Here is a 12,009-nt window from a genome sequence, read left to right on the forward strand (position 1 = left end):
TTAAACTATGACTCATAATCGAGCTATAAAATATGTATATTGCATATATATTAAAACACATGCATGTTAAAACCTAAATATCTAAAACTTAGGAAAAGTCAAAAGAAAAATGGCAAACCAGAAAACATTTGCAACTCATATCACAGACAAAAAACTAATCTCCCTAATATATACAGAGCTGCTAGAAATTAAAAATAGACAAAGGGGGGCTTCCCTGGTGGCCCAGTGGTTGAGAGTCCGCCTGCCGATGCAGGGGACACGGGTTCGTGCCCCGGTCCAGGAGGATCCCACATGCCGCGGAGCGGCTGGGCCCGTGAGCCATGGCCACTGAGCCTGCGCATCCGGAGCCTGTGCTCCGCAACGGGAGAGGGCACAACAGTGAGAGGCCCGCGTACCGAAAAAAAAAAAAAATAGACAAAGGGTATGAACAATCAGTCCATGTAAAGGGAAAAAATGGTTCTTAATACACATGAAAAAGTACTCCAATTCACTTATAATAAGATAAATTCAAACTACTCTGAGGTATCATTTTTTACCTAGAAAACTGATAAAAATCCAAATATGATAATACACTGCGTTAATGATACTTTGGGGAAATGAATACTCCCATACATTAAAGATAGAAGTAAAAAATTGTACAAATACTATGTGGTACAATTTGATAGTGAATATCAAAACCACAAATGCATATACTTTTGGACCCAGTAATACCAAATCTGGAAATTTATCCTACAAATAGAGTTCCGTCATTCTTTGAAATAGAAAAATATTGAAAATAATCTCAATGTCCATCAATGGCAGACTGGTTTAATAAGTTATGGTGTATCCATAAAATGGAATACTATGGAGCTATATATTTTAAAAAAAAAAAGCCGTACAAAAGAATGAAAAATATCTCTGTGAAAAGAAATGAGTGAAAAATCATAATTAAAGATCTCTCAGGACAAATTTTAAGTAAAGAAAAGCAGACCATAGAAACTGAAGTTTGTGGTGAAACTTGGGTAGAAAGATTTGTAAGTGATTTTATATCCTATGCTTTTCATTCTTGAGCTATTAATTTTCAGCAATCTCTAGCTTGGTTGGAATATCATTTCTAGGATTTTCTTTTTACAGGTATGTGGGCAATACATTCTGTAAAACTTTGATTAAGGTTCACACATCTGTGAATGTAGTTCTGTTGTCCTCATACATGAAAGACAATTTGGCTGTGTATAAATATTTGGGATTACAATTTCCTCCTCAAATCTGTAGATGTTTCATTTTCTCATTTTCTTCTGACATACACTGTAGAGGAGAAATCTGAGGACTGTTTCATTTTTAGTACATTGTAGGTCTCTTGTTTTTTAAATTTCTGGGCTTTCTTTTTACTTTTATGACTAAAATATGTGTTACACTTAGTCCAGGTGTGAATCTCTTGTTTCAGTGATTTTGCCTAGAATGTGGTGACCCCTTTTGACCAGCACAGTCAGGTCATTTTTCTTTTTCCTCTAAAGTAAGTTTTTAAGTTACATCTTTAGATGTTCCTTTTCTAACATTTCATGTTTTCTCCTAAGGAACACATGATTCTATGGTTAAATCTTTATTTGTTTCATGTATATCTCACCTCCTTCCTCACATTTTTTGATCTCCACATCAGGAATTCAATTTTGAGAGTGTCATCAATCTTGCTCTTTACCACATTCTAATGTGGATGTAATTTTGCTATTATACCTTAAGATTTCTTGCAAGGTATGTGTGTACTACTCACTGTAAAATAATAATAATCTAATAATTAGGAATAGCAAGAACAATAGGAAGAGGAAGGTCGTAGAATACAAATAGATGTCATTTATAAGAAATTACTTAAGATGAGGTGAGCGAGTAATAAACCCTTTAAATATTATTTCATTTAGAACTCAACATGAACCCCTTGAGAAGATATGAAAGCCACAGTTCTACAGAAAAGGGCACTGGGACAACATAAATTTATTTGTTTAAGATCATATGACTAGCAGATGGAAGAGCTGGATTAAAAACAGATCTGATGACTCTAGAGCTGGGCCATTTCTTGCCCTAAGGAGTCTTCTGGGGTCACTTTTAGCAAATCCTTCCTATGTAATCGTCTAGCAATTCTCTCCTCATGTAAACCTTCCTGAGTGCCTGACACAGTGTTGGCATAATGTGCATCAAACAGATGAGCAAAGAATCATTATGTCACTCAAAGCACATTCTGGCACAGGGTAGGTCAGGCAAGAAACCAATCTAGTAGGCATGGGTAGATACTACCTTGGGTTGTACATAATGACTCTAGGATATTGAAAGAGGAATCCAAATGAAAAAAAAATACTGTCTGTGTGATGCAACAGACAGGAAACACTTACTGGTGGAGTCATACAGGAGCATATTTACATCTTCCAAGGTCTGGTTAAAGTCCCACCTTCTCAGTGAAGCCTTTCCTGCTAGACCAAATCATCATTTTCTTCTCTGCTTTCAATTATATTTACTTTCTATTAATGTCTCTTTTTCACATCCTGTCATAACATAATCTTGTTAAAATTTTTCAAGTGTTTATAAATTGTCTGCTGAGTAAGCCAAGCTTCTTGAGGGACAGGCATTCTGTCTCATCTTTCTTTTTATCATCCTGCTATTGCTTGGTACTTGGCTTATGCAAAGTCACCCAAAAGAAGTTTGAGTTGGACTGAAGTGATATAAGAGTAGTAAGTGATCATAATAGCTTTGTAAGGATGATCACTGTAGGGTTCACAAGCTACACTTTTTCCTTTTGTGAATACGGCTGAAGAACCAAAGTTGGAACTTTCATCAATCAAGGTCCAGGGAGGAAACAGAAGGCTCTCTCAAAGAGATGATTAGAGAGATTTTAATGAAGAGAGTATTTTCAGAAGTGTGGCAGCGTTAAGGACCAACAAAGAATGGTAAAGTACTCCAAGGGCAGCAACCTTGGAACGCCATTATCACCTCAAAGCCTGAAGGGGCCAAAGCATGGTGGTGATACTGAGTCTGATGAGAGCTAAGTCGTGGGAAATGGACCAACTACAAGTAAAGGAACATATTCGCAACCAAAACACATTCTAGCTCTTTCCCTATGGCTCTCTCTTTGGCTTTCTATTTCCTTCCCCTCCTCCCTTCCCCTTCTCTTCTGCTCTCTGATACCTACCTGGTCCCTCCCAATGGATGAACCCAAGAGAAATTAAAAAGGTGAGGGAGTTAAGATGATGCAGTCGGTAGAAGTCAGCCTACTGGAGGCTAGATCACCATGGAAAAGAGCAGAGAATACACCTAAAGGACAAATGGAGGATAAACAGCACAAGACTCCTTCTTGTTTTCTGTAGATACTACTATTTATAAAACTTGTTGCTGTATATGACTATTTTTACTAAATAATAAAATGATGGTCACCAGATGCAAAATTATTATCTATCACCAAATAATAATGTATACAATTCATTCATCATTTGTTTCATGTGTATTTTTTAAATTTTCCTCAAAATCATCTTATATTGTTCCACTGATTTTATATTCTTATTAGAGTTGTTATATTTTAAATTATTCATCTAACGATAGTGAAAATGGAACTTACTCTTGTTTTAATGTATGATTTTCAATGTTAACCTTTACTTCCTATTGAAGTCTATAATTCTTCACTTGGTATGTTCTTCAGGATTATTTTGACCTTCACTTTTTCAAACTACATATTTACTTTATTTAAAGCATATAAGAGGATACAAGTATTTAAAAAATATTCTTTATGAGAAATGCAGAAGTGTATTAGTACATTCCTGCTTATGGGCAAACTTATTAACACTGTTTAGTCCTCAGAAACTAGCAAGAAACCACAATGGCCTGAGAGGCTGAAGACACCAATTCCCCTTCTATTAACACAAAAATAAACTCCTAACATACTCTGCAGGACCAAGGGTCCTTGACTCACCTTTTTAGCACCCCATGTTCACCTGCTAAATGAGGCACAAATTTTGACACTCCAGATTCAGTGTAGATTTAACTTGTCCCCCTAAAGTCACATTTCCTATTTTAATGGATATGTTAGAAGAATTCAACCATTTCTACGCTGATATAATGACTGACGATTGGCTACCACAACCCTAAATCTGCCTTTCACATTACCTGAGTAGCTGGTATAATGCTATTTATTGTGATGGAGAAGACCTGGAAGATCTACAGAGAAGAAGAAAATTTAAGGGTTTAGTTCTGACTTGTTGAAACAAAGGGGCCTGTTCAACTTCCTAGGGAGTAACTGGCTTTGGCATTCACAGAAGAGGCCTGGACTGGAGATATGAAAAGGGAAGCTGTCATCATAGAAAGTGCTTAAAGCCATGAGCCTGAATAATATCACCAGGGAGGAAGCAGAGTTAGAGACCTAGTATTTTAACAGTTTTTCATGGATTACATTAGATAAAGGGAGCTTTCCAGATATTAAAATGTATTTTTTAAACTGTAATGATTAAAGCAACGTGATATTAAATTACAATAGAGATCAATAATAAAAAGTCCAGAGACTCAAGCATATATGGGAGTTAATACATGACAAATGTAACATTTCCATATGTAGAACAGGCACAGATTATTCAACAGAACATAATCAGCATTGGATTTCTTCTCTATTTTTCTTTGGATATTACTATTTTTAAAAATGTGTTGCTATTTTGATGATTTCAACAAACAAAAATGAATAGCTAAAAACCTGGAAAAATGTTAGATCCTGTCATTAATCTATATGGAATTTATTTTGTTGTAACTTACAAACAAATACAAGTAAAAAAGTTGTTTTTGTAATTCTGGGGTAAGGAAGGTATACCTAAGCATGGCATATAAGATAGAAACATATTTAAAAGTTTACAAAGAATGAATAATGCAATAAAGCAATAAAAAAAATGACACACTAGAAAAAATGTTTTCAACGAAACTGACAAAGAATTATTTTCTCAATATAGTATATGAAGATTTTTTTTTCTTATTAGTCATCTACTTTATACACATCAGTGTATACGTGTCAATCCGAATCTCCCAATTCATGAAGATGTTTTATAAGTCACTATTAAACAACTAAATACATCCATAGAAACATAAAGGTTATGTCAAACAACAACAACAAAAAATCATGAAAAATATGAATGGTAAATAACTTGTAAAACAATGTTTGGGATATTTAATCATAAAAACAAACTAAAATGATAGTGAAATACTATTTTTCATATTATTGGATAGGCAAAGATACTACTCAAAATATATATCAAAAGTCCTAATACCGGCTAGGGCAGATACTGTTTTCCAAAGAGAGCAGTAGCAATATATAATCCATGTCACGTTTTTCTTATAAATGCAACATCAACTCTCTTCCATTGAGCAGTGGGGTCTATGTCCCCTCCCCTTGAACCTCAGTGACCTTTTCTTTATTTTAAAATTAATTAATTTATTTTTGGCTGCATTGGGTCTTCGTTGCTGCGCAAGGGCTTTCTCTAGTTGTGGCGAGCAAGGGCTACTTTTCATTGTGGTGCACGGGCTTCTCATTGTGGTGGCTTCTCTTGCTGCAGAGCACCAGCTCTAGGCACATGGGCTTCAGTAGTTGCAGCATGCAGGCTCAGTAGCTGTGGCTTGCAGGCTCTAGAGCGCAGGCTCAGTAGTTGTGGCACACAGGCTTAGTTGCTCCACAGCATGTGGGATCTTCCCGGACCAGGGATCGACCCCACATCCCCTGCATTGGCAGGCAGATTCTTAACCACTGCACCACCAGGGAAGTCCCAATCTCAGTGACCTTTGTAACTGCTTCAACTAACAGAATGTGGTGAAGTGATACTGTGTGACTTCCAAGGCATAAAATACATTATGGTTTTACCTAGTGTTCTCTGTCTCTTTCTCTAGATGTTTCCTCCTGAAACCCAGCCACCACCATGTGAAGAAGGTAGGCACTCAGCCAGTGCTTAACATCAACCACCAGACACATAGAAATATGAGTGAATGACCAAGTCTTCATATGACCGTAGCCCCTACACTTCTAGTCTTCCAGCTGAGATCCAGATATCGCAAAGTACAGCCAACCCAACCCTAGTGTGTCTGAATTTCTCACCAATGGAAACCATAGGTAATAATAAATGATTATTGTTATTCAAGCCACTAAGTTTGGGGGGTGAGTTTATAAATGCAATAAAGGTAAGTAATACACTGGCTTTCAGCACCATATGTCAAGTCTGAATACAGGGCATAACTGTTGACTAATTTATCTTGAGGAAGCACTCAGACAAGTGCACAAGTATTTACATACAGCAAAGTTGATTATAGCCTCCAATTTTTCACTCCTATAAGCAAGATAATGTCAAACAATTTGGAATTGCTTAAATAAATTGTAATATATCCATAAAATGGAATGCTATTCAACCATTCAAAATATGTGGTAAATCTGTATTTGACATAGGAGTTCTTCAATTGATATTATTAGGAAAAAATCAGATCTCAAAATATTGTACGTATAGAAACTCATTCTTTGGAGAACTTTTTCTCTTTATTTAGGTACAGAAAGTCTTTAAAGATATGCATCAAAATTATAATGGCAGGGCTTCCCTGGTGGCGCAGTGGTTGAGAGTCCGCCTGCAGATGCAGGGGACACGGGTTTGTGCCCCGGTCCGGGAAGATCCCACATGCCGCGGAGCAGCTGGGCCCGTGAGCCATGGCCGCTGAGCCTGTGCGTCCGGAGCCTATGCTCTGCAACGGGAGAGGCCACAGCGGTGAGAGGCCCGCGTACAGCAAAAAGAAAAAAAAAAATTATAATGGCAGATATCCTTTATATCAAGTAAAACAAGCTATTTCTATTTTAGAAATTATAAAGAGAAAACCTCAAAGCATTTAAGACATTTTTCTCAATTAATGCTCACAGGTGATGTGGGATAGGCGTTACTAGTGCTTTTTTTTAAAGACACGAGCTGCACATGTCATATTTTGAAAACCTGTAAAATGCTGTCCTTGTCCTTCCACTCCTCCTCCATCTCCTTTCCTATTCCTGATCAAACCGCCAAGTGCGTCTCTTGCTCTTAACGTCTAGCAAGATGGGAAAAATAATTTACTTGAGTGAATGTGCACAGATACTACCCTGCAAATAAATGTCATTGTTTTATGTTATTGTTTACACATTGGAAAGATCCTGGATAATATTATTATGCCTATTTCTATAAATGGGGAAAATGTCTCAGAAACTCTAACTGGCTTGTCCGTTATCAGTCAGAAATGATTTGAAAAGAAACTAGATATGCCAGCTCCAAATTTATGACCTTTGCACTGTACTAGGAAGCACTGCAAAGTGTTTCACATTTCTACTCTACTAATACTAGGTATCATGCAAAGAGAACCACACAGTCATATTGCCCTAGACATTATAGTCCATGTAAATTAATACTCATTTACTTTAAGCAGACCTATGAAGGTAAAAAATAAAATTACATGTTGAATTTCACAAACAGATTATTATTGAAATGATAGAGTAAAAAAAAAAGAAGCTAAAAGTTAAAGTGTTAGTTTTAAATCTGTTTTAATTAGGTACCAAGTGAATTCATTTACTTCAAAGACTATACCTATACCGTTTATTGAATACATTCTACCTATTTTCCACAGTCTAAAAAATTTACCAGATGGAGATTATTCCAAACCTTAATAATGCAGGACTGGTCCAAGGCATAATTGTGAATTCAGTAAAATTTATCTTCATAACTCATTCATATTTCCTTTATCCTTCAGATTTCATTATCTAGAAATAAGGACATGTGTCTGCTTTTCCCATGGGAAGCTCTGCCGTAAAACTACTGTTAAAGTATATTGTCTGGCAATTCTATATCACTGGCCCAGAAGTAAATAAAATTTTTTGACAATTACAGTTTTAAATTAGTTATCCTGCCTTATAATGTTTGATTTTTAATCACATTGTTTCAGGATGCAGCATGGAAATAAGCCAGTGAGACTTTTATAAATATCCTGGTAATATTTTGCAAAGTATTTTCTACCTTTAACACAACTTACATAGAAGTGTGCCATTGATCAGGGAAATGTCAAAGAAATTATCAGCTATAGCTCACATTCTATATTGAGGAGGAAATCAAAGCTCAGAATACCATTACCCAAGGGTCAAAAGCTAAATAAAGAGTATTAGAGCCAGAATTAGAAATCCAGTGTCCTAGAGAGTAGTCTACTTCCTTCTCTCCATGGCTCCATTTCTACTGTATGGCAACACCACATCTGCCTAGTTGTATCAAAGAAAACTAGTGACTACTTTAGTCTTCCGGGATAGGTTGTCTGTTGTCTGTGGGATATTCATAACACTGTGGTTGTTGCTGGATTCTGTCAAATTAACAAGACGGTTCTCAATGTGTGCTAAGGATGTGCCTCATGCTATAGGCTGCATCCAAAGCCATTGTTTAATTGAGTGGTCATGGCAACCTTCCTAAATCATGGCAACCTTCCTAAATCATGGCAAATTATTAAGCAGCATGTGGTACAAGTGGGACCAGGAAGGCTCAGGTGTAATAAATGACTGTCCTTTAGAGAGTCATTTCTTCATAATAGCGAAGTAATCCATTAGGGAAATAAAAGAAACTTTGTAGCAATGAAGCATATTGAAAAATCTTTTATTCATAAAATCCTTTGCTTCTTGTCTGAATTAAAGCAGGAACCAAAGATTCATTTCCCTGAAACTTATCAAAACCATGCAAATTCACTTAAAATAGAATTATTCTTTGTCTTATTATTTATATTGTGGCATAAAAATAGCAACTACTTTCCACAAAGAATTTTAACTTTCCATCTGAAGTGTATTTATTCAATTCAGATTTTTATGCTTAAATACAAAAAAAACCAAGCAAAACTAAAAAACTCAAAGGAAAACTTAAAAAGTATGATATTATTAGTGTTTAGAGAAGTGTGATATAAAGCAAAATGTTGAAAACCCAGGTAATTCATAAAACAGAAGAATTTAAGCAATAAATGTATTATCAGGAATAAGTCTATAGTTACTGCACCAAAGGTAATAAGCCAAGGACAAGAATATCAAGAATGTAAGTCTACCCTGCCCTATCATTTTTCTTAAAACCCACATACATCTTGTCTGTCATCTATCATCAGTTTGCATATACCATTTTTAAGCATGTTTTTTTCTTTTTTGCTACATATTAATTTTTTTAAACTTTTGTGGGTAATTATAAATGGATATACCAAAATTCAAGCTGCATTTTTATTCTTCTATTATTTTAGCATTTTTAAATATTAGTGAATAAGCTTCATACAAAAGCATTTCTGTCAACATTTGTTGGGTAAACAGTGGTTTGAGGATACAGCACAATTTAATGGGAATCTCAAAATGAATAATAATTTAAATCTCTAAAAGAAAAAGAAAGAAAAAAGTTTATATATTACATGCCCACATTAAAAAAAAAAAAGTCTTAACATCTGGGAGTCACGATTAGGCATTCAATTAAGGCAAATGAATGTCAAGAATTTCACATGGATTCCATTAATCAGATTTGCTATTACATCATTTGGAGTCCTTTATTTCTCCACTTCATAAATAATATCTCTTCAAGGACCTGCCTGTGGGTGAAAATAGGACATAGGATTTATATTACTCTGAAGAAACAGATGCAGAAGGGGTATATGCCTGCAAGGCTCTCTGCTCATCACCCATACTTAATGCATTGGGCTACGAGAAAGTAGGTTGATTTGAAATGTAAAAGGCTCATGTTTCTTCTTTAAATATGGACTTTTTCTTTAAAAAAATCTTTTGGAGTTAAAAAAAAATTATCGGCTTCCCTGGTGGCACAGTGGTTAAGAATCCGTCTGCCAATGCAGGGGACACGGGTTCGAGCCCTGGTCCAGGAAGATCCCACATGCTGCAGAGCAACTAAGCCCGTGAGCCACAACTACTGAGCCTGCGCTCTAGAGCCCATGCTCTGCAATAAGAGAAGCCACCGCAATGAGAAGCCCACGCACCGCAACGAAGAGTAGCCCCGGCTCACCGCAACTAGAGAAAGCCTGCACACAGCCACGAAGACCCGATGCAGCCAAAAATAAATAAATAAAATTAATAAATTTATTTTAAAAAATTTGATTATGACACAAGTCTTGGAAAGATTTCTGAAAACCAGACAACTTAGATTAGTAACTTAATGTAAAACTGTGAAATATAAAAGGAAATAACATACTTCTTCTACAAGTGTAGAATAAGTGCGTGTACTTAACTCACTAATAAGGAAACCAGGAAGATGATAACACTGGTTCAAAGAGTATTTGAGGACATGAGTATCTATAGGAAATGAGGCAAGAAAACCAGAATAAGATTGCTGAGTCAGCTACAAAACAACGTAATATTCTATAGTCAGTAAAACCATAACATTTGTGGTTAACTCTTCTACAAGGAAGAATTCATTTGTATCTCTACCAAATAAAAATCTATAATTAACATGAAACACAGAGTCTGGGCCTTAATCAGCAGTTAATAGTCACATAAACAAAGCTCCATTCCCCTAGATGAACAGTGCTCCAGTATAACATTGAAAGAAGTTCTATTTTGTCTTATTCCTAAATTTTGGATAATTTTTCTTAACACAGTATTTAGAATGATGGTATTATGTCTGACAGATCATGTTTATCAAAGGAAATAGACCTACAATTCACTGGTTGAGTTATGAATAGTAACCACTGAGCCATTAATTTGTGTTTTAAGAAAAGAAAGCTATAAAACCACTCTAGGGCAAATCAACCAAAGACATCCTACTTTCCAGTTTGAAGTAAAACTATGTTTAAAGGTTCTGAATCATGAAAACTCTTAAATTATGTTCAGAAAACAGTGAGAGATTCAATGTGACTAGAGTTTAGAAAGTGCTTGTCTGATTCTAGGAAGTTGGGCTAGAACTGCAAAGGCCTTGCAGGTCAGAATAAGGAACGTAGACTCTTTTCTGAAGGTAATAGGGAGCCTTTGGGTGTTTGCAAAGCAGGAGTAATATCATCAGACTAGTTTTAAGGAAGGTTCTGATAATTTCTTCTCACATACAACATATTTTATTGCCCTTTTAAAATTTATTTTCTTTCTAGCTTATCTGCAGTGTCAATAACATGGTTTTAGTTGTATACAATGTTGATGTGTGGAGGACTGGGAGAGGGTAAAATAGGATCACTGCTCACAGGCTAACTAGAGACTTGATACGGGTGAAGAGGAAGTTAAAAACGTTCCTTCCCTGTCAGTGTGAACGTGACAGTGTGAGTCATCCTTTACCGTTAACTTTGACTATAATCATTGGCAGTGGGGGGCAGGTGGTGAGAAATTTTTTTTTATTAATATCTAATTTACATATGATAGAATTTACCATTTTAAAATGTACCAGTTATATTTTTCAAATGTTAACAAGATTGTGTACTCACTGTCACTATCTAATCCCCAAATATTTTCATCAGCCCCCTAAGAAATCCCAAAGCCAACAGTAGTTACTTCCCATTTTTCCCTCTAGCCCTTGGCAACTACTAATTAATTTTCTGTATCTAGAGATTTGTCTATTCTAAATATTTCATATAAATCAATTCATATAACATGTGGCCTTTTGTGTCTGGTTTCTTTCCCTTAGCACAATGCTTTCAAGGTTCATCCTTGTTGTAGCATGACTCAGTATGTCGTTCATTTTTATGGCTGAAAAATATACCACTGTGTAGACATATCACATTTTGTTTATGAAATCATCAGTGATGAATATTTGGGTTATTTCTACTATCTTGCTGTTATAAATAAAGTTGCTATGAACGTTTGTGTACAGGTTTTTCTGTAGATATATATTTTCATTCTCTTGGGCATATCCCTAGGAATGGAAATGTTGGGTCAAATGGTAACCCTATGTTTAACTTAACTGCCTAACTGTTCTCCAAAGTGGCTGCATCATTTTACATTCCGACCAGGGATGTATGAGTGTTCTAATTTCTCCACATCCTTTTGTTCAATTTTTGATTACTGCCATGCTGTTGGGTGTTAAG

At 35.7% G+C, this 12,009-nt stretch overlaps 1 long non-coding RNA gene across 2 annotated transcripts in view; it reads left to right on the plus strand.

Annotated features, from left to right (window-relative positions):
* The window catches only part of LOC113630852 (uncharacterized), a 60,725-nt gene that overhangs the window by 24,143 nt on the left and 24,573 nt on the right, over nucleotides 1-12,009 (plus strand). For both annotated transcript variants that reach the window (XR_003437116.1, XR_003437117.1), the window contains exon 3: nucleotides 5,878-6,097. This is a non-coding gene — a long non-coding RNA (uncharacterized LOC113630852). The remainder of the gene's footprint in view (nucleotides 1-5,877; nucleotides 6,098-12,009) is intronic.

This window comes from Aethalodelphis obliquidens, unplaced genomic scaffold, assembly GCF_003676395.1.
Source record: "Aethalodelphis obliquidens isolate GAN/ISIS:26980383/991018 unplaced genomic scaffold, ASM367639v1 scaffold2, whole genome shotgun sequence".
NCBI lineage: Eukaryota > Metazoa > Chordata > Mammalia > Artiodactyla > Delphinidae > Aethalodelphis > Aethalodelphis obliquidens.